The 24,503-nt window shown below is 32.6% G+C and overlaps 1 long non-coding RNA gene across 2 annotated transcripts; it reads left to right on the forward strand.

The window, feature by feature from the left end:
• The first annotated feature begins 1,563 nt into the window (after positions 1 to 1,563).
• LOC145797273 (uncharacterized) lies at positions 1,564 to 7,852 on the forward strand. 2 transcript variants are annotated; one of them, XR_014338590.1, is made up of 6 exons: positions 1,564 to 1,837; positions 2,975 to 3,055; positions 3,164 to 3,265; positions 3,659 to 3,767; positions 4,341 to 5,334; positions 7,602 to 7,852. It is a non-coding gene; the product is annotated as an uncharacterized LOC145797273 (long non-coding RNA). The 2 variants fall into 2 exon arrangements; XR_014338589.1 differs by having other exon boundaries at positions 1,590 to 1,837; positions 3,672 to 3,767.
• The last annotated feature ends 16,651 nt before the right edge of the window (positions 7,853 to 24,503 follow it).

Consider the following 24,503-nt stretch of genomic DNA (forward strand, 5'->3'; position numbering starts at 1 on the left):
CCAAAGAACAACTCTCTCTTTTGTATAGAATAAATAACAAACCAACCCTTTGATATAATCCATTCATTTCATGATTAAACTCTCACAGATATCAAAGGAAACAAGCAAAGAAGCTCCAAAAGAAAACCCTAATACCCAAGAAGAAAATCTGGAAGCTATACCCTAAAATCGAACTGAAACACATATTTATAGAAAACAAATCGGCAATCTCCGCTTGAGCGCAAGAATGGCCGCTCAAGCGGATCTACACTCGAGCGCAAGAATGACCGCTCAAGCGGAAAAAAATAAATCCCAATACTTTGGCAGGCTAGTGAAACTTCTGAAATGTCGCGATCTCCGCTCGAGCGCAAGAATGGCCGCTTCAGTAGACAAACAACTTCAACAGCTCGATCCCTGACATAGCCAACGAAGTGGCAAACATGAAAGAATTAACTTCACAAACTTCTCTGCAAGGCACAATTCGGGTTGGATTCGTATCTAAAACTCATAGCCTTACTGAAATAAAAGAACGAATAAAATTACAACTAAAAAGAGTTTTGTCAAACGGGATTACCAAGAATAAAAACCTAACAAAAGCAATTTACGAAATTATGTAGTAGTCTCCAGTTGCAGATTGCTATCATTTGACCAAACACCAGCAACTAAGGAAGGAAGACTCTCTAACTGCAATCAAATCAACAAACCCCAAAACCTCAAACAAAGCATTACAATCAAAAACCCTAATCCGAACAATCGATCCAACCAAAATTACCAAGACCCAAATCAAAAAACCAGAACTTTCCGCTATCTATCTCCAAATCCCGTAAAGCCCTAAAATTTCAACCAGAACAACTGACGCTTCTTGAGTAAGCTCTCTTCGCACTTGCTCTTGCGGATCTCAACCATGTTGTCCTCCCTCCGTCTCCGCCCCTCCTCGGCCTTGACGGCGACCTTGTAACGATTTCGGCAAACCTCGGTTCTCTCATTAGGCCTAAACGACATGGTTGTTGTTTGTCTTCTTCACTCTAACTCTCAAACCCTAAGACTACAACAAAAGTAACCTATGGTGATGAAAAGTAGTAAAGAAAATAAATTTCATCGCTAAATAAGAATAATCCGTGACGAATTATAAAATTTTGTCACATATAATAAAAAAATAAAAATAATAGGTAACGAAATTTATTTTCGTCAATAAATACTTTTTTTTAGGTGAGGAAAAATTAAGTTTCGTCACCGAAAGTTTTCCCGCTAAATTTTTTGGCGCCAAAATTTTGAAACTTTTGGTAAGTTGTCACCAATTATAAAATTATTAGTGAGGAATATATTTTCGTCACTAATAATTTTACAATTTTTTTTTAAGAAACTTTGTTTTAAATATTTTAAAATCATTTGGTGAGAAATATATTTTCATCACTACTAATTTTTAATATTTTAAGATTTTTTGATGAGAAAATTATTTTGTCACTAATTTTGAAAGGAGAATTTTGACATATTAGGCAGTAATGAAAAATAGGCTTCTAATTTTTCCCTCTCTTTTAATTTGTTTTTTTTTGTTTTTTTTTTTGTTTTTTTGTTTTTTTGTTTTGTGTGTGTGTGTGTGTATGTTGATCAGTTTTCCTCTCATCTCTCTCTCTCTCTCTCAAAACAACACAAAAGTTAACTCTCTTCGTTTAGCACCCTTGTTCTCCTTCAGCGTGTTCTCCTCTAGCACCGTCGCCGACATCGTCACCCGTTCTCCTCATTCAGTGTCGCTGTCGACATCGCATCTTCGAGCCCGTCCGCCCGTCTCCTTCAACGCCTCATGTTCTCTTCCATTAGCGCCTCTTATTATTCGATTTATCTATTTTTCTATTTTTAGGTATGGGTCCTCTCTGTATCCCTCTCTCTCTCTCTCTCTCTCTCTCACACTCAATTTCTCTATTTTTCTATCTTTGTTTTCCCTCATTTTTGAAACTAATGAAACACGCAGTGTCCCATATGTGATTTCTTCAGACTGTATTTTGTAAAGGTTGTGTTCATGTCAGTTTCCATGTGCTTGCCATGGTATTGGTACCTTATGGGCATCTTGTATTTTGTATATATTTACAATTTGAATATAGTAATTAAGAGTAAACTCTAAAGTGAATACATTAGATTAATGAATTGCACTATCTAGAGACAAGAAATTATCAATCTTCTAGGTATAAAAATGGTCAAGTTCCTTCAGTATGTCATGGACTATCGTCTACCATTGTAATTTATAAAAAAAAAAAACTTCTACTCCTGAATTGCAGATGAGATATCCATTATTAGCATCATTGAAAGTACTGAGAGGGAGACCCCACTCTGTTTTCATCCTATGAATGGATCTTACCTTCCCATTGGCATCTGAGCATTGAAATAAAAAAGAAAAATCAAGATGCTTAAGTAAAACATATGCAAAATACAAGAAACTAGATTGTTGTGTATGTATAGATTGTCTTGCTTTGCAAAAGAAAAAAGAAATAGACATGCTTTTCTTGATGTATTAATATATGTTCTTTTTTTATTCATTTAAGAGAGATATAATTTTTGTTGCAATTTACTGTTCCTTTTCCTGTTTGCATGCCATATTATAACTAGTCTCTGCTAGCTATTTCCATGCAATGTGCCATATTCTTGTTTGCATCCCAAATTTGTAATATTTGAGTTCTTAATTTGTTTAATTATTTTCCCATAACTCATTGAACTTCAGCCAAAATTCCTCACCTTCTTTGTGGTGTATTTTGATTTCTTTTTCCTAATCTTATTTTGTGGTTTTTGAATCGAAGAGGAAAGAAAGGAGGGGATAAGGGGAATTCCTACTAAGTTTTTCACATTTTTCTATTCAAAATCTGCTAAAATTGTTTGGTGTAGTTATTAGAATTTTTGTAAGCAAGATGCTTGTTTAGTGGCTGAGTTCCTATTTATTCTTCTACCTAGTTTAAAATGTTAAATAAAATATTTTTCATATCGGCTATTTACTTATAAGCTTCAGGTTGAACAATTAGAGTGAGAGGTTACTGAGCTTCGACATGCCATTGCTGATAAGCAGGAACCACAAAATGTCATGCTTCAGGTTTTGCATTGCTTTATGTTTGACAATTAAATATGTAAAAAATTGGGTCTGCTCTCTCTTATGTGATAAAGATGTCTAACAATATCTTGATTATGACTTATCTGATAGGTTTTGATGAGGGTAAAGCAAGAACAAAAGGTAACAAAAGATGCTCAAAGATTTGCTGAGCAAGATGCAGCAGCTCAGAGATATGCTGCTCAAGTGCTTCAGGTTTTACTCTTTGCTTTAAACTTATTTTTTTAGTACTGCTTTACTATAATGTTGGGTTGTTATTCGACTTTATACAACCCATGCAAATTAGAGATGTCATGCAAATCACAAGGTAAACAAAGCAAGTACGTGAGCACAACAATCTAGCTAGTCTTTTTCTGTTAAAAAAATATTTAAAAAAAAAAACAACAACAACAACAAAAAATTAGAGGATGCAAAATACAAGAAACTAGATTGTCTTGGATCTTACCTTCCCATTGGCATCTGAGCATTGAACATTGCTTTTGTGTATGTAGAAGATAGATCATATCTATAACCTATATAAAAAGTATGTAAGAATGTTGTAACGCTGCTACTTCTTGGTGTAACTCTGCTACTTCTTTGGTTTGTAAGAGCTCCATTGCAGATTTGGGCTAGCCACGTAGGCTTCAAATTAGCCACACACAGAAGAAGAAAACAAATTCCATCATTCCTCCTACAAATTCCTAACTCCTTCCTGCTGGTAAGCATCTAACGCTCTTGCTTGCTTCCTAACTCTTTACAAGAGACATATTGTACCGCTTGATTGTATTCTTCCAAATAGTTATATAGATTCGCTAGCTTCATTGTTGGTGCTCTAGGAAATAAAATTTCCTTTTGGAAACTTCAACAACCAAATGAAAAAGAAAATGAGGAAAAGAAAAGAAAAGAAAAAGTAAAAAAGAGTGCCCTTGAAAAAGGAAACCAGGTGCGATGTTGAAAAGAAGAAAAGAAGGGAAAAGAAAGAAATACAGGTGCTACATTGTGGGATAAATAATTGTTTTGAGCGCGACAATTGAAGAGACATAGACTATATATAATGTAGAACATCATTAACCAATGAACATCAATAATAGTAACTACAAAATCATTCCCTATTGAATGCGTAGATAGTAAGAATGATGCATAGAGTCATTAAACAGAAATCACGAAGTACACATTCTTTTTTTTTTGTTTTTTTGTTATTTAGGAAGCTCACAGGTTCATCTGCCCTCTTCAAATTGCTACCTTGAAGTGTCATTGTGTCAACATTGAAGTTTCTTTTATGTCCAAACAGGCCATTTTCTATTTGGGATCGATTGGGTTGCTTGGAGAGTATTGTCCTATGTCAAGTAAAAACTCACCGTTGCTAGAAAAGAATTGACTGTATGCATCACGGGTCATTTCAGGAATACCCACAATTTTGTGGTTACAGCTGGGTGCAACATTTCTTGACTACAGAGAAGGATCTCTCTTTTCATGTCCAAAAATCATTAGAAGACTTCTACATGCTAAAATACTACAGAGGTCATAATTACAAAAAAGTCAGATGATTCAACTGAGATGTGCAGCGTGTGGTTTTGTTTCGGATGTCAATGTGAGGGACAAACTCACAGCCTTCATTTTGAAGAACCCACATGAACCAAAGAAGGGTTCCAAAGACAAGAAGGTAATGTAGAGGGCTGAAAATGAGCGACTGAAAAAAGGTGAGGCTGCTGATAAATAGTAGAAGAAATTGAAGAAAGTTGTGAAGAAGAAAAGGTCTTCCAATTCCAAGGATGAACCTGCAAAAGTCAACTACAACAAAAAGAAAGCCAGTGGTTCTGATGAGGATCAAAGTTCACCAACTATAAGTCAGGTTGATGAGAAAGAAGAGACAAACAATGATAATGACGACAATGTGCAATGGCAGACCAATATGTCACTGGAGGCAGCCCTCTAACACTCGAAGAGCAATTGAGATAACCATTCTCATCTCTTTCTAGTAATGATAAATGACAGCAGGTATATAGTGCTTGATCCTGAGACACTTCAACTGAGACCAGGATTGAAAAATCAAGTACAAGGTCAAGGGTGAAGAGGAAAGTTTAGCAAACAAGCTTCACTTGCTATAGAAATGTTGATCAATGGATGGATCAACAATGATTTTGTGAACTTGTTTTTTATAGTGGTGCATTTAATTTTTATGTGTGGATCATCCATGTTCAATGCAAGTGTTCGAAGACTTTTGAAGTATACCTCATCTGTGGTCAAGAACACATGGAAGTCTCCAATTCTTAAACAACACAAAGGTGATTCTTTACCCAAATTTTGGTTCCATGGGATGTTTTATTTAGAACTAAAAGATGAAAAAGAAAGATGAGAAAATTCTACATTCTCTAATATCTGAAATAAGATATTCTTTTGGTCACCTTAATGTTTATAAATTTGATTCTAAAAGTCTTTGTTACTTGAACCCATGTTTTTAAGTGTGACATACATATGTTTGTCTTTTTTCTTTTTTAAAGATAGCAAGGAACTTGTTTGTTTTTTGGTTCACAATTTTGTTAAATGTAGGATGTGGTTATGATTATTGAATAGAAAATATTAAATATTGTGTATTTTTTGTCATAGATTTTTTTGAAAAAAAATCATTGCAATTTTGCTATCGCGTATTATTTCTTGCAACAATAATGCGACCTCTACACATGTAGCGCGTGGGGGTCCAACTAGTATTAATAGAAATCACTTAGCATACCTAATGTGGTCTAGTCCTGTTTCATATTAATAGAAATCAATTAGCATGTACTTATTGCACATTGGTTGTTGATGTCCTTCTAGACATTGTAGTTATTCAAGTTGATGTCAATGGGGTCTTTCTGGACATTTTGGTTATTTATGTTGATGTCAATACCTCCAAATGGACAATAGAGTGTTGGATTATTGAATGCATATACTTATTGCACATTGTTTTGTTGTCATGAGGAATATTAGATCACAACATATGTTGAATGTTAACTGTTGCCTTGTAGACTCTGACTGAAGAAAACCCAACTTCATTTTTGTTTAATTCTTGAGAAAATATAGTTCAAGGTCAACAATAGAGTGTTAGATGAGACTATTTTCTTTTGTTTTTCTTCCCTTCTTCCCTTTCTTGTCCCATGGTCTGTCCTATATCATTCCTCTCCCTCCTCTCATATGACACCTACACAACTCCTCTTGCCATGAGGGATTAATTTATTTACAGTGAGTTTTTTTTTTTCCAGTACTAATTTAAGTAGTCTATTGTTAATTGTTAGTAATTGTTTTTGTTCCTAACATAAAGTTTGGTTATAGTGATGGATCAATACATATCATTGGTTTAACAATTTCATTAATAACATCTTAATTGTTCACAGCTTAGCTGCCTTAAAAAATGACAATGTTTCTCCTTGGTTTCGTACTCAACTATATAGCATTTTCCCCTAAATTTTCTACCCATTTTATTTTATTTTATTTTATTTTGAGTTTTCACAGTTCAGAACTTAAAGGTGATTCGTTGCCTTTAGAACCTGTGTTTAGAACTTTCTATTTTTAGACGGTTAGAGGGAGATAAGTTTTAAATTTTACTTCCATGCAAGGGAGAGAAAGATGAAAGGGTTAAAAGGTGCTTGTCCACTAGGTGTTGGGGTTGGGTGTGGCCATGCACAGTGGTGCCCTGGTGGACTGTGTCTATGAGGTTGCTAAGTCACCCAACCTGGGTGTTTGGGGAATTGGCTATTGGGTTTTGTTTCAGAGGTGGTTGATAGCCATGGTGACCCATGAGGCTATTGGTTGGTGGTGAGATGTGAGGTATAGGAGGAAGTGAGAAGGAGGGAAATTGAGAGTGGTTTTGCTGCTGTAGAAAGGAGGAGGATGGAGAGGGAATGAAGGAGAAAAGAATTGAAAAAGGCAAATTTTAAAAGGGGAAACAGTGTCATTATATATATTTCTTAGATTCACACGGGCTTAATTTAGTGTGTTGTACACGCACGGTTAACTTAACCAAAATTTGCAACGTTTGTACTTCACTCCAAATTTCAATAGGGTTATGTGTATATTTTTGAACATGAAAGTGGTAAAGTGTTTTTGGACAAAACTATATAAAATGTAATTAACCCAAACTGTTTGGAGGTCTAATTGCGTTTTTATTTCAATATCTATTCATGTGTATTTGTTTTTGTTTTTATGTTTGCTCGCATATGTGTGTTTTGACCTTTTTACCTCATTAAGGTTAAAAATAAAACAAGAATATATTTAGATTTAAATGAAAATGGTAACTCCTGTAAAAATCATAGGCTAATTAGTTTGTGTCAAACACATCCTGTGATTCTCTCTGGTTCTTGTTGGCATTAGTGCTAATGATACATGGTATTCCTGCAATCTTTTGTCATATTCTATTATCTGTGTTGCTTATCATCAAGGATCACCTCAACTCTTTGAAGTTTTGGATTGTTATATGCATTTCTACTAGAATGGTTTATAAAATAAAATTATTTAAATATGAGTTTAGATGTAATTGATAAGATGTTAATGTTTTTCTTGTTTATTTTCTTTGCAGATTGGTTTTGATGACGTTTGGAAGCATACTTGCAAATCAAGATCAAGTGTTAAATTTTTTTTTTCCTGAACTAATACTTAGTTTTAGTTGTAAATCAAGATCGAGAGTTGATTTTTTTTGTAGACTCCACGTTAGTTCATTTTAGGATTTGTTATGATGATTTTTTTGTTATACTTAACGGATTATTATTAAATTTGTTTGATGAATATATTTTGATTTATAATATAAATTATTTAGTAAATTTTTTTGTAGAGTGGGGTATAATAGCTAGTGGGATTTTTTAATACATTTAAAAGGTTATTAGGATATGATCAGAGATATTTGTGAAATAATAATTTAAATTGAAATATAAAATATATAACAAATTTAGTGATGAATTTTTTTCGTCATTTGTACTTGTTATCATGATAAAGTGATTATTCATCGCTAATAAATATTTTTTGTGACAAAATTTATTGTAGCTTATATATGAAAGTTTTCATTAATTTTGTTATTTGATGACTAAAAATTTCGTCACGTACATTTATCTTTGTCACGAAATATATTCCTCACCTATGTATGACTTTTGGAGACAAAAAAAATTGTCAATTTTATATCTTATAGTGACGAAATTATTTCCTCATCAATGATTAACATGTGTGACAAATATATTCGTTAACTAAAGTTATAAATATGGTACTGAATAACTATTTGGTGATGAAAATGAGGCTTTTTGGCTACAAAATGTCGTTTTATTGGTAACAAAAAATTTCGTCACTAAAGTAATTTTATTGGTGACGAAATTATTTTTCCTCACAGCGCTTTTTAGTGACAAACGTTCAATAACGAAATCAGCGAAGAAAATATTTCCTCACAAATATCTATAGTGACGAAATTAGCTCTTTGAAGACAAAAAATTCGTCATTTAAGACCCAACTTGTTGTAGTGGACATTGTATCCAAACCCAAATCTATCTATCTATATATATATATATATATGTATGTATCTATGAGACAAAATTGAATAATCGATGAGCTTAATCACACCTGAACCTTGTGTATGTGTGTGTGTGTGTGTAAGAGAGAGAGAGAGAGAGAGAGAGAGAGAGTTGGGATTTTTGGAGGAGAAGATCGCGATATAGATGACAGCAGTATGAGAGGCTGTGTGAGAATGGCTGATGTAGACACCCCATTTTTGACCGACCTTAAGACTCAGACGTCACCGATTGAGCGCTTGGTGATGTTCCATAATGTGCTCGTTCAGAAGTCTCAGAGTCGCGGCCGTGAGCCCTACCTCCGGACTTCCGAACCCTTTTCTGTGCCTTGTCTCGGTTTGCGAGCCAGACTCGGTTTTCTCTGTTTCTTTTCCCGAGGGAAGGGAGAGGTCCCGTAGACCGTCTCTCAAATGTCCGTAGGCTACATTTGGTGGCCGTAGGCCATTTTGCCCATTTCGGAGTCCGGTTCCCGGTTTTCGGGACCGTTGGCCGTGTGCCTCGGTTCGGGACCGCCTAACCATCTCCGTTTGCTCTGATTTTTGGCATACATCTTATTTCATCCCTTTTGAGGGACACTGGGGGTTGAGAAACCCACTTCGAGGTCGAATACCATTTTCGGTGCTTAACAGCCCATTTTCGGGACCCCAAACTGCGTGTTTTGGCCCCGGAACTTTCGTTTTGCAACGGTTTTCGTTCATTTTTGGCAGGTACCTCTGTTTTATCACAAGGAAGGTCACTGAAGGGTGGGAGGCCAGCAATTGTTGCAACAACCAGTTATCTCTCTTCCGGAGCCTCCCGGCGCCCGTTTTTCGCACTTCCGGGCTAATGTTGAATACCTTGGAGCTAATTTTGTCAACTTTCAACCACATATTTGTGATCTACACACCTGAGAGGCCCCTAAAAGTTGGTGGCCGGCCATTAAGGTCACCTGACCCTTTTGACCCCTTTCTTCCGGGCTAATGTTGAACCCCTTGGACCCTTTTTCTTGAACTTTCAACCACATATCTGTGATGTACACATCTGAGAGGCCCCTAAAAGTTCATGGCCGGCCAGTAAGTCAACTTGACCCTTTTGACCCCCTCTTTCCGAGCCATTGTTGAACCCCTTGGGCCCACTTTCTTGGGATTTCAACCACATGGTTGTGTTGTACACACATAGGACTACCTCCCCAGTAGCTGGCCGGCCAGAAAATCACATTGACCCTTTTGACCCCTAGCCGGCCGGCTAGGGGGTGTGGCCGGCCAGCCACCTCCAGCAAAAGTAATGGGCCAGCCGTGTTCTTTGCACTGTGCACTTTCCAGCTGTGGGGCAATATCCCCCAGATATTTTCTGTATCCGGGGGCTATTTTGTGGGGGAGTTTTGCCCTCCTTCTCCCCCACCTTTTCACCCCATTTTGAACCCTTATAACCAGCTGGTGGCCTTCTTTGTAAGGGTTGGAAAATTTACTCTTCAAAGCTCCATAGCCAACTCCATCTTCTTCCCTCTCAATTCTTCAAAAAAACCCTAAGTCCCTAACCTTCATTCCTTCTACACCACCAAGCTCTACCACCACCACCTCACTTCCAACAGCAAGGAAGGTTTCTAGAAGGCAAAAGAAGCTGCAAATCCATCCAAGAAGCAACAAAAGCTTGAATCTTCAAGGGTAAGTAGTACTTTTACCCTTTTGACCCTTTTTCTTGATCTATTTCTAAGCCCCTCTTCTTTTTGGTTTCAAGCTCCGGCCCTAACTGAAAAGGGCCATATTTTGAGCTCATCTTCACTTCTCATTAAGGGCTCAACCCTGTTTGAGCCCTCCATAATATACTTGCTTCATTGATCATCTTGTATGTCATGATTTTGCATGCTATCTTTGGCCCATGAGTAATCTGTTTTTGAGCATGTTATAAACTGATATAAGGCTTATTTTGAGCCCCTCTTCAATATTGGAGAAGGGCTCAACATTGTTTGGTGTCTCCATGTGTCACTTGTAGTTATACCCCTCTTTTCTTCCCCTTTCTTACATGCAATGGCAGCCTACCATGCTTAGGTTTTTGGCCATTTTACAGTTCTGAAAAGGTCCTTGTTTTGGTCCATTCTTCATGTTTTGTTTAGGGTCTTTCATGTTTTGGGACCTCCATAAGCCACTTCATGTTATATCTCACTTTCGGTTCGTTTTCTTGCATGTTTTGTTAGCCTACCATGCTTAGGTTTTTGGCCATTTTACAGTTCTGGAAAAGTTCTTATTTTGGTCCATTCTACATAGTTTATCAAGGGTCTTTGGCTGTTTGGTGATTATTTTATATACTTCATGTTATAGCACCTTTTGAGCCTTGTTTTGCATCACATTTTTAGCATGTTTGTATACTGATTTGAGGTCTGCCATATACTGTAAATGTTCATATTTTTGGTCCATCTTCAGTGTTGTAGAAGGAAATTTTCCAGTTTGGGTTTTTTTTATATCACTTGCTTCATTACCTCTTGAAAATACCGTATTCTTGCATGCTATTTTTCCCTACCTATATTTGCTGTTTGGCCATGTTTATAACTGTGAAAGTGCATCTTTTGGAACTGTCTAGCTTCTGTATTTGCATTGCATGTCCATATTGTGCATGTTTGGCATGGCTATAGGCCATTTCGGGTGCCTAATGTTGCATTTCGGGACATTTCCTTGCATTTCATGTCATTTCGTTTCATTTCGGGACTGTTTTCCCCCATATTTTAGTGCTGAAATTCCATTAGTATGCTTGCATATCATTTTTGCCACATTTCATCATATTCTGTCATTGCCTCGATTTGCGTGCCCGTGTGCACGCATTTCGAGGCACCTCATTTTTATCCGCCAGCATCCGATGTGAGTGTGGCTGAGGTTCACTCATGTTGGTATAAGCCCACTTGTCATTTCCATGTCATTTCATCATATTCTGTCATCGCCTCGATTTGCGTGCCCGTGTGCACGCATTTCGAGGCACCTCATTTTTATCCGTCGGCATCCGATGTGAGTGTGGCTGAGGTTCACTCATGTTGGTATAAGCCCACTTGTCATTTCCATGTCATTTCATCATATTCTGTCATTGCCTCGGTTTGCGTGCCCGTGTGCACGCATTTCGAGGCACCTCATTTTTATCCGCCGGCATCCGATGTGAGTGTGGCTGAGGTTCACTCATGTTGGTATAAGCCCACTTGTCATTTCCATGTCATTTCATCATATTCTGTCATCGCCTCGATTTGCGTGCCCGTGTGCACGCATTTCGAGGCACCTCATTTTTTTATCCGCCGGCATCCGATGTGAGTGTGGCTGAGGCTCACCCCTGTTGGTATAAGCCCACCTGTCATTTCCATGTCATTTCATAACATTCCATCATTGCCTCGGTTTGCGTACCCGTGTGCACGCATTTCGAGGCACCCTGTTTTTATCCACCGGCATCCCATATGAGTGTGGCTGAGGCTCACTCATGTTGCTATAAGCACACATCATGTTTTCATGTCATTACATTGCATTCCGCTATCGCCTCGGTTTGCGTGCCCGTGTGCACGTACTTCAAGGCATCTCATTGTCATTCGCATTGTTTCATATCATCGCCTCGGTTTACGTACCCACGTGCACGCATTTCGAGACATATCATTTTCTCGATTTGCGTGTCCGCATGCACGCATTTCGAGACATATCATTTTCTCGATTTGCGTGCCCGCGTGCACCCATTTCGAGGCATCTAGGTTTGCGCGCCCGTGTGCACGTATTTCGAGGCATCTCATTTTCATAGCATTGTGTATGTTAGGATTGCATCTTAATTGCATTTCATGCATATCATGCATATTGCATCGTGTCCGAAATAGGAGTTAGCCCGGGCACGGGAAACGAGGTACATTTCGTACTCCGAGTGACGGAATGTGTCTCAGTTCCCCAGTCACCGACACTCCGGATTATCCATGATGGAGTTAGGTTTTAGCTGTAGTTTCATGTGCATTCATCCTATATTGAGTTGTGCATTTCGACTCCTCGGCCATCATGCCTCGGTATGCGTGATTGGTGGCACGAGGATCGAGACATGCATATATCTGTGCAAATACATTGCTATGCCCCTTTCCTGCTCTCTGTTGCAGCAAAATGAAGAATCAGCAACCTTTGGGGGGGGCTTGGCACGTATTCCAAGAACAGGTGTAAACAGAGGCTAATTGGGGCATTCCGGTGGATTTACGCGCAAGACAGTCCGGACATGCATCATCCACCAGAAGCAAGGCAGTCCCTGGCTTGCACGCCAGTTTTATTTGCTTTCTAGTTAATTCATTAATTAATTGGAATTTTGTAATATTTTTGGACTGTAATATTCTTTTATTTGGGGACTGTAATATTTGGACTGTATATTTATTCGGACCCTCCGAGTGAGGGCACAACTGTAATAAGTGTGCGTGAGTGTGTTGTATGTCTTCCAACCCCACGTCTTTCTCCCTTTTATTTATCCGCTTACGATGGTTAGATTAAGGCATATTTAAATTAGCATACAGCATGACAGCATGTTTGCATTCATTCATCTGTATTGCATGCACCGGGCTCGGCGCATCATACTAACTGTATTGTACTTTCAAATTCAAAGTTGAATACATGATAGTTGTAATATTTCATATACTATCTTAGAATAGCCGAGCCTGCTATAGTTGCATTTTGCATGTGTTGCATTCGACATTTCTGTATACTTAGGATCATGCATGGTTTCTAATACAGTTTTTGTTTTGGCTTGGAGTACCCGGTAAGCTCTATGCTTTAGCATCCTTGCATGCGTGTGAATGTTGCCATGAAATAGCATGCTTACCATGAGGCTATGTGCTTATCTGATATAACTGCCTGAATGCCTGTGGGTGAAGGTTGGGTTATCTGAATTGGAGTGAATCATCAAATGTTTCAAGCCTACCTGCGGGTAGCAAAACCTCTTTAAAAAACAAACAAAAAAGTGTTTTGTTCCAAACCAGGCGACCCGGTCTATATTTATATGCTGTGAGCATCACATAGTAACCTAGGCTAATAACCAGAATAAGAACTCACAATGTTTTCAAAAATTGATATCATGGTTAGTAGAGGCCGGTCTACGACCGGGCGAGCGGGGGTGCTCACGAAGTGACCTTCCCCAATCGTACCCAAGTTCCCGAGCCGAGGCAACTTTGGTGATGACGGACACGTGGCCTTTTTGGCACCGAGTCAGGGTTTCCTAAATTTCCCATTTAAAAAATATTTAGGTGGCGACTCTGTATCTGGCAAAGCAGTCCATGTTTGGCACTTCTTTCAAAAATCTGTTTTTTCTCAAAACGATTTGCCGGATTTGGACTCTTTGGTTCAGACTTAGAACCGTGACAACAAAAGTCGAGTCCGAGCTGTAGCGAGGTCCCCCGCGGGCTTGTTACAGCTGAGAGGCTGGAAATGGGCGATGGTTGATGTCGTCGTTGCCGTTACCTGTAGTTAGGGTTAAGATTTTGGAGTGAAAAAGTACGGAATGAGAGGATGTGCACAGAGAAGGTGAAGGTATATTTGGAATATAAAGTGTGTGAACTGAGATAAAAAAGTAAAAATCAAATTACTAAATGTGTGGATTGAGAAAAGATGTACACAAAGATAATTTGTATAAAAATAGAATTTTCCTAAATAACATTAAAATTTAAACTTTTGACTAATTATCATAGTGATGTGAGACACTCGTCAAATTACACACTATCAATAAATGAAAAATGTAAAAATGAGAACAAATTATTTGGATTTTTGTATATGACAATGGTTCCGTTTGGTAGAGTTGTGGGAAAGTGATTATAACTTATAGCCTAACCGCTTATAACTTATAGTTGTGAACATAAACTGATTTTTGACTTATAAATTAAGCTTCTCCTCCCTCTCTCAAAGAATAAGTTGATTTTTAACTTACAAAAAATTATAAGATGTATTGTTAAGTTAAACCAAACATATCAAAATAATTTAAATTAAGTTAAAAATTAAAATAAATTAAAAATAAACCCTATCAAAAGAGGGCCCATGCTTACACTAAAACAAGACCATTTGTCAATGAAGGAGCGTTGGAGGAAGGAGAAAATTCCTTGAACCACTCTTGTCCATTTGTGTGATATGTCTCTGTTTTTTCAATTCAGATATCAGAAAAACTTCTACTACACAAAATAAATAAATAGATAAAATGCTTTAATTAATAATTACACTACAAATTAGGTAAATTTCCCAGTAGGCCCCACAACTCAACCAGGTAGTTAGGAAGGTATCCCCCAGATTAACCGGCCGCTGTCCTGTCTATGGCCTCTGTTTTCCACTGTCTCTGTTGGGAGGAATCATGTTGGATTTCCAAGACCAACCACTCCATGTCCCTACGTACAATACAACCTATTTGATTCTCTCTCTCTCTCTCTCTGTTTTCCAATGTCTCTGTTGGGAGGAATCATGGTGGATTTCTAAGCCCAACCACTCCATGTCCATACATACTATACAAGCTATTTGATTCTCTCTCTCTCTCTCTCTCTCTCTCTCTGCATATATATATATATATATATATATTAGTGGATGACACACATAATACGTATACAATTTAGATAAATTAACATAAAAATAAATAATAAAAAAACTAATATCATAATATATATATATATTGTCTAAATGGTAAGAGTGTTTATAGGTGTTGTTTATTTGGAGGGATTGGAATGTGGGATAAGATTAGAGGGTGGAATAGAATTTATATCCATTATTTGGCTTTTCAATTTTGCTCTGGATTATTAGTCTCAAATGTGTTGGACTATTATGTTCCATTGAAAGGGACATGGGGGAGAGGGACACAAATGGAGAATAAAGGGATATGGGATTAAGCGGTGAAATTACTATTTTGATCCTCTGCTATTTAATGATGTATTATATTTAGTATAATTCAATAAAATTTAAATGTCTCAATTTAAAAATAAAATAATTCTATTTAATTTTTATTGATGTTTTATTTATTTAAATTATTAAAATAATTTTATATAGATATTTTATTGATGTTTTATTTTAAAAAAATTTTATGCTTTATTTAATTATTATTATTTTTTAAAATAAATTTATTTAAAATTTTAATTAAAAAATAACATGTATTTTTATTATATTTTATTATTTAATTTAAAAAATAAATTTATTTAATTGTGTAAAAAATAAAATAAAATAATTTTTTAATTTAATCTAGCTAAAAATAATTAAAATATTAAAGGTATGTTTAATATTGTTATTACTTAGTAAATAATTGAAAAGGGTAAAACAGTCATTTGAGTATTTATCATTCTCCATAATATCCCAAACAAACATAGGATTCATATCCTATCTAACTAAATAGTCCTTTCCTGATTTAATCTCATGACTAAATAAGCATATGATACATATCATATCTAACCAAATAGTCCTAGGACATAGGGCTGAGTAAAGAATCCGTGAAATCCGTAATCCGATCCAGTCCAGTCCAATCCGATAGGTTTGGATTGGTTTTTTGAATCCGCGGTTCGGTTCCGGATTGAAGAATTAAAAATCCGTAGTCCACGGATTGGTTCCGGATTGAACCCCACGGTTCCAGATTGGAACCGATCCGGACCGTATACAAATAATCTATATTTTTATTATACATTCTCCGCTATAGTATTTTCTCTTATTCTATATAAAATCTAAATTCAAACCTAAAACCGTATAATATCTTCTGCTATTACTTTTGTTTGTTAGTTTTTAGTTTTAATTTGTAATGGTCTAAATACTTATGGTGAAACCAGTTTTCTTATGGTTGTTTAAATTCTAGAACAGTACGTCACTATTATAGAAAAACATGTTGCTATTGTGGAACTAATATAGCACTTTGTTTATATTTTTATGAAATTAATGTGTTATATATATATATATATATGTTATTTAATTATGTGAATCTGTGGTCCTAAACTAATCCAATCCATATTTAAATGGATTGGTTCGGATTGGTTTTATGATTTAAACGGATTGAATTGGTTTCAATTTTTCAGGAACCGTAGATAACGGATTGGTCATGGTTTTATCCCAATCCGGTCCAATCCAGACCATGCTCACCCCTACTAAGACATATGAATCCCAGGATTGTAATCCGATGGATTTCAATCTCCCCTTATCAAATATGTCCAAACAAACACACCCTTAATGAAACTCAAGGTTTTTTTGTTCAAATCTTGCTCACACCTTTAAATAATATTTTTTTTATTTTATGATAGAAAAAATTGTCACGTGCCAGAAGGAAAAGCCATCACACAATTGGACACCAAGTCATGTGCTCACATATATAATAATATAGATAGTTATATTTGGCATAAATTTTTTGGGTTAAAAAAGTCACAAAAAATAGTCAAAAAAAAAAAAGATTAAAAAATAAATAAGATAAAATGTCACATTTAAACTATAATCATTTTATTTTTTCTTTTACAAAATCTAAAAAAGGTAAAAAAATTCATCACAAATAAAAATTTTTAATCTCAAATTAAAATAATTAAAAAATTAAAAAAACTAAAAAACCAACTCACTGCCAAATGAAAATTATGTCATCTATTCATTATTAAAAAAAAAAAAAAAAAATGTCATCTTGATTGCAAGATCTACATATGCTTCCAATAAAAATTGTCATCCTTTCCCATTTACAATGCTTGACTTTTTAATTTTTTTGCTTTTTTGTTTTTTTTGTTTTTTTTTTTTTTTTTGTTAATGAGTTATATTAGACTTTAATAAATTAAACCACAATAAAAATCAAACTTTCCATTATGAGACATGACACTTCCATGTACGATATTTAAGAAATTGGGACATCAAAAAATATGATAAATATTATAATTATTAATTATTAAAATTATAAACTTTTTTATTATTTTGTAATAATTTTTATAAACACCCTCTGATTAGTAATTTCCCCTAAGAAATTTCTTACATTAAAAAAAAAAAAAAAAAACTTTTGAAAATGTTAGAAAGAAGCTTTGAAGTGATACAGAAGGAAAGATTACTCTTCTTCTTTTTTCTAGAGATACAAATAAATAAATAAATTTATATAATTAGTTATTTAAATAAATAAATAAATTTAAATAATTTATTTCTAGAGATACAAATAAATAAATTTAGTTATTTAAATAATTTATATAAATTTATTTCTAGAGATACAAATAAATAAATAAATTTAAACCAACAATGGTTATAATTACTCTTCTTCTTTTTTCTTTTTTATATAATTAGTCACAAAGGTCATGGTGCAATTTACGAATCTGCTTATAGTTTTATTTTTATTTTTATTTTGAATATTTGTTTTAGTGTGTGATATAACTTTTGTTTACAATTTATAAATCAGAAATATCATAATTAAATTGAAAAAAATATGATTATTGAAAAGGAAGAGAATGATCATTTTTAACTTCTGTTTCTCATTATTAATTTTTAATGTACAAAAAAAAAAAAAAAAAAAAAAAAAAAACCAATATAATAGATCTCGCATGTATTTATTATAAGGAAGAGGATTCCCTCCAGTCCAAAGGAAGGGACTGTTTGGACCTGTAGGGCTCATTAAGTGTTTCATTTTGATAATTCGAATCATTTATTTTATTGGACACTTTGTATATTTCATTCATAAAAAAAATTAGGTCAATCCGATAACTGTAATTTCTTCATTTTACCGTGTTTTAGCTATAAAAAAAATGAAAATTGTGTTTTTAAAAAATGAACCATACATTCTTTTGATGACAAAAACTATAAATTGAACAAATTGCAATTATCGGATCGATCTAATTTTTTTATTATAAATAAAATACACAAAATGATTAACAAAATAAATTGTCCAAGTTATTAAAATAAAACCCATGATACGTCCTACAAATTTTAATAACCCCTCTAATTCAAATTTTAAACGAGAGGGAATCCTCAGCCTCATTATAACCTGAGGTCATTATTTTTGTGGTCAATGAAGTGAATAATCCATTTATTATTTATAGCGTTATTCTATTTTTCACTTTAATTCAAGAGTAATGTTAGGTATCTTATATATTTTATTAATATTTTTATTAAAAATGTCTTACATGAGTGTAGAATAATCCACATAATATGAATCTCACACTTATATAAGATATTTAATAAAAATATTAATAAAATATTGAAAATCCCTAATATATATATATATATATATATAATCAAATGCAGTGGTTTTGTCAAAAATCTGTAAATATTCATACCTAAATTCTCATAATTTTAAAATTCTCTCTTTCCTACGTGACAACCCTCTTTGATTGTCTTTCGTGTTTTCTATTTTCCTCCATTTTCTATTTGTTTGATTAATTAAAATGAAAATTAATTTCATGGCTTATGGATAAAGATTTGAATTTCAAAATTCCTCCATATAGATAAACATATAAAAATTGATAAATAATTTATGAAAATTAATTTCATAGTATACAGATAAAGATAAAAATTAAATAATTAATTTCATAACTTATAGATAATTTAAAATTTCTTCCCATAAATAAGCATATAAAAATTGGTAAATAATTTATAAAAATTAATTTCATGGCCTACTGATAAAAACAAAGGTTAAAAAATTGATTTAAAAAAAAATTACTCATGTTTTTTGCCCTTCATTTTGTACTTTAATTAATTTCATTATAAATAAACATATAAAAAAATCATAAATAATTTATGGAAATTATTTCATGACATTTAGATAAAGATAAAAATTTTAAAAATTATTTGAAAAATAATAATTTCATGACTTGTAGATAAATAAACATATAAGAATTGATAAATAATTTATAAAAATTAATTTTGTGGTCTGCAGATAAAAATAAAGATTAACTAATTGATTTACAAAAAAAAAATTAAAATAATAAAATTTAGATAAATATATGATTTTTTAATCTATATCTATCAAAAACATATCTATCTAAATCTTTATTTTGGTTTACTTGTATTTTTTCTCCTTTTATCACATATTATCTTGTTTTTATTTTGAATTTTTTATCTTGTGAAATACTCTTATCTATAACTTCTTATCTCCTCTTAACCTACTCCTCATAATTTTTATTATTTGTTATTATCGACAAAGTGATAAAGATATATATAACAAAACAATGGTTGGCTATGAATAAGAAGAGTATTAATAATTAAATAATGAAAGTTGTATGGGAGAAGGCAATACAAAAATCTCACAAAATTGGCTATGAATAAGAAGAGTATTAATAATTAAATAATGAAAGCTCTATGGGAGAAGGTAATACAAAAATCTCACAAAATTATTTTCCATCACTATATTTATCCAAGGTAATAATTTGATATTCTTTCTTTTAATTTTTAAAAATAGTTTACATTAGATCATTGCTATGTGTTTTTTCTTTTTCTTTCTTTTTATTTTTTTATAAGATTGTCATTTGTTATAGTATTTTTTCAATCCCATCTCTAAATTTTCTCTTTGAAATTTCTATTTTTTTAATAATAAAGTTTAGAACTAATTTCTTATCAATTTTGTTTTCTTGGTGCTTATTTTATTGAAAGATTGAGACAAGTAAAACTTTCATATGATATATGAAATTAATGAATATAATACAAAGATGGTAGAGAAATACTACATATCTGTCGATATCTCTCTTTTATTATTAGTCAATTTATTAGATTATATTATCAATTTAGAGCCCATATGATTTAATTCAATGCCCATGACTTTAGTTATATTCGACCATTTTGTTGTTGAGTAACCTATATAAATTTTTTTTTTTGGTACATAATGATTAAAGCTATCATTTGTTATATTTCTTCAAATACAATTCAAATAATTTGTCATCATTTTTTTTTATAAATAAAATGGATTAAACTATTTTCTTATATAATTTTTATAATCCTACGAAATTCTTATCTTGATTTTTTTTTAAAATGTTGTAAAAACTATGCAAGTATTATTCAAGTTATGGACAATGATTACTTACAAATTATAATTAAAAACTGAGATTTATTTATAATTTGGTCTCTCAATAATAATATAAATCATTGATTTAAAATATGTAAATTTATGATAACTTATAAAATTTATTTCTTTTAATGCTTTGTTTTTGTTTTTGTTTTTGTTTTTGTTTTTTTGGCATGACACTATAGTCTGATATAAATTATTTATGTTATCAAGTGATTGTAATACTATTATCCCAACAATCTTTATAATTAACAATTTTTTATGTATATCAAATTTTTATTGTGAAATTTTGTAGATTAATTATTGTTAACATCAATCAAGATGGCCTAAGATCATGGTTTGCTGCTATTAAAATATAATTCAAGATTAGAATAATTTATATATCACACAAAATATATATAATTTATTTTTACGTGCATCGCACGAACTACCGCTAGTATATATATTAACGAAATGGCCTAGTAACCAATCTTGTTGACTTTTTCTTCTTCGTCTCCTTTCATGCTTAGCAATTTGTCCATCATCACTTGTGTAAGTTTTACCCTAGCCAATCATAATTAATTGTTGGAGTGTTAAGCAAATGCCAAAGGCCTTTCTTTATTTTATTTGAAATATATATATATATATATATATTATCCGTGGTTCATGATGTGGGGTTTAAAAAGTCATTATCGAATCAGAAAAAACTCGTTGATTCTCCTCAAATTACATGAAATGTTATTTTAATAATCACTTTTTTAATAATATAAAAAATGAAGTTAACCTATCAATAGGTATTAATAATTAAATTTAATTTCTATCAAGTCTTATTTAAAATAAATCTTAATAAATTTGTTACTAAAAATAACTTTTTGTAACGATTTTTCATATGTTTATCACGATTTTTATAAATTGTCGTTAAAATTTATAATTAGTGACGTTTTTATGTGATTAATCTTTGACATTTTTTGTGATACTTTTTTTAAATTGTCGCTAAAACTTATAATTAGTTATATTTTTTATGATGAGTTTTAAATTGTCGCTGAAAATTAACAATTAGTAACGTTTTGTTAATAGTGTTTAATAAAAAAATACTATTAATTATCATAAGACCTATTAAACAATAAATCCACCTATTAAGACTTATACGTAAATTTTTGAAAAAAATTATACATATTATTGCTCCTATTGAAGGGATCAAATTGACACAAATGCTAAACTAATTTGAACAAAAAGAGATGATATTTTGTCATCGGAGTATTACGGGCCTCTCGAAACACCACATAATCTTTCATATAACATGATGTATATATCGACAACAAATACGATTTCATGCAATCTTATTTCCACATCATGAATATGGACCACTCAATATTTTCTAGATTTTTTGATAAAAGTAAATATTCCTTGCTGTAAATTAGTGCAGGTAAGGGTGTTTAATCCCTTTTATTAATTTTACTTTATTAAGATGATTATAGATATTCAGGTTTAACTAAAAATATAGTTGATCCAACGTGCAAGTTAAATAAATACATAAAAATTATCTATATCTAATAAAAACACAAAAGAAAAGTCTAACATTATGTACAATTATGATTGATTGAAGATCTACCCAACACATGTGCATTACCCCTTCTTATCATTTAACCTAACAACATTGGTACAACCAATGAACCATAGAAAACAGCTACAATTGAAAATGACTGTTTCACTCATAAAGAATTTATGAAACTTTACAAAATGTTAGAAATAATAGTTATTTGTATGGAAATGAGAAACAAATGCAAATAGAGAGATTTGAATTGAAAATCTCCTTTAATTTAAGTTTTGATATTATGTAAATTATTGGAGACAATCAGCTTAAAATCAATTGGTGTTAAGTGGAGACTGTTATATTACTTGTTTGGCATCACTTAAAAAAGACAAAAAGTCAAAATCACTAAAAAAGTAAAAAAGTTTATACTATTCACAATGTTTGGGCGAGAAACTGAGGCTGATTACTAAGAGGGCAAAAAGATAAAATTGTCCTTGCTTTTGTCCTCTTCCAACAGTGTAGCTCAAGGGTGAAAAAAAAAAAAACAAAAAAAGTGCAGCATTGACATGGGACCTTCATTGACATGCATGGAAAGCAAGTCAATGCTTAGAAGGGTAGGAAGGTAATTTTGCTAATTGATACAATATTTTAATATATATTTTTTCATAAAAAGTCAAAAAATTATCCTAAACATACATCATTTTTTCCTCTACTTTTTTAGCCAAAAAGTCAAAAAATGCATTTATATAATTCATTCCAAACATTTATAGTTTGGATGGCTTAGATAAACAATGTAAGACAAGTCTTTAACACTCTTTTGCATATACAGTCCGGTTGCATATGAAGACGATAGAGAGATAAGAGATGAGAGAAACAAATTCGAGACAGAAACTACTCGGAAGATCACCCAATCTCCAGCTATGATATATCATGTTAAATTGTTAACTATCAACTCATTTAAAATCTAGATATTCATTTTGATTAGTATTACTTTTCAATTTATTGACATATATATTACAATTTTTCGCAATTTAAAAATGATATCAAAGTTAGGTCTTGGATGGTCTCCCGAATCAAGTCTTCATCCTAGATGTGTTTTGATTTTCTTATCAACTTGGAGTGTTCAGCTCACACATGCACATAATGTTAGAGATGTGTATCACATCTTTTCTCTAAACTGTTCAAACTTAATTCATATAATTTAGAAATTTCCCAATCCATTATTAATTGATTTTTGGTTGAATAATGTGTTTAAAGTTCAAACAACATGTGAGCTAATTATGCTGTTTTCGTTGATTAACCATGTCATTGTCAACCTTAAATCTTCTTTAGAACTTGGTCTGTCTGGAATCATTCACTTCTCAATGAAACAGTACCAACCAGCCTTGCATTGCATGTGCCAGAATTTATGGGCATTGGTTGGAATATCAAATATAAACCAACACAAAAATTCATGACATGAAATAAAATTGTTTGCTCAAATGCAAATGTTTTCTATCATGAATTTTTGTCTTAAATTTCAGCTTCAAAATAGGATGTAGGATGTAAATTAAAAATTTATGAAATGTGAGATGAATCCAAAATAATTGCGATCGATGATATTTTTTATGAATATATAATCATTTTGTTCAGATATTGAATAGTCAAGCATTGGAACAGTTAAGTCATTATGTTACATATCTTTTTGAGCAAACGTACCAAAACAATGGAGAACAACACATGGTACTCTTTCTATAAATGAACAAAACATGAAGTTAAATATCACTTTAAATTACGGTTATGCCAATGGTTTAGGCCTACTTTCAGACTGGCTTAGCATATTTAGCCCCCTTTTTTTTTCTTTCCCCCTAGATGGGTCATATAGTTTAATAAGTAAAAAGAGTTTAAAAAATAAATTTTGTAAAATAAGTTATAAAAAAATAGTTAACTTATTTGAGATGGGATTTGGCAATTCCTTTTGGTACTGGCATGCCTCCAATCCACCATTTGAATTAGAGGTCCAATCCGTCCTATTTGGTCCATTTTCGATAATCTGAACCGTTACATTTTATGATTTGTTGGATACATTATCTCTGTAAAAATCACGTCAATCGAATAACGGATACTATGTATTTTGACCACTTTTTTATGAATCATTAATTTCTGACCGTCCTTTTTTTAAAAACAAAAGTGATCTGAATACATAGTATCCATTATCCGATTGATATGATTTTTTACAATGAAAATGTACTCAACAGATCCTAAAATGTGAACGGTTTGAATTATCGAAAAGGAACCCAAGAGTGAGCCTAATGGGCCGAACTGGACTGGAGTGTCCCAAATCTAAATTAGAGACTGTCCAGGCCCATTTATTTTTTAGTAGTTTTTTGTTAACTTTTTTTTTTTCATTTTTAGTGAATTTTTTTTTTTTAAAAAATAAAGTTAACTTATTTTAGTTAAAAACATTTCTTCCTTCTCTTATTTTTACCAAAAACCAAAAAGTTGACGAAATTAC

Source organism: Camellia sinensis, chromosome 8 (assembly GCF_055761805.1).
Source record: "Camellia sinensis isolate YWXY chromosome 8, ASM5576180v1, whole genome shotgun sequence".
In the NCBI taxonomy this organism is placed as follows: Eukaryota; Viridiplantae; Streptophyta; class Magnoliopsida; order Ericales; family Theaceae; genus Camellia; species Camellia sinensis.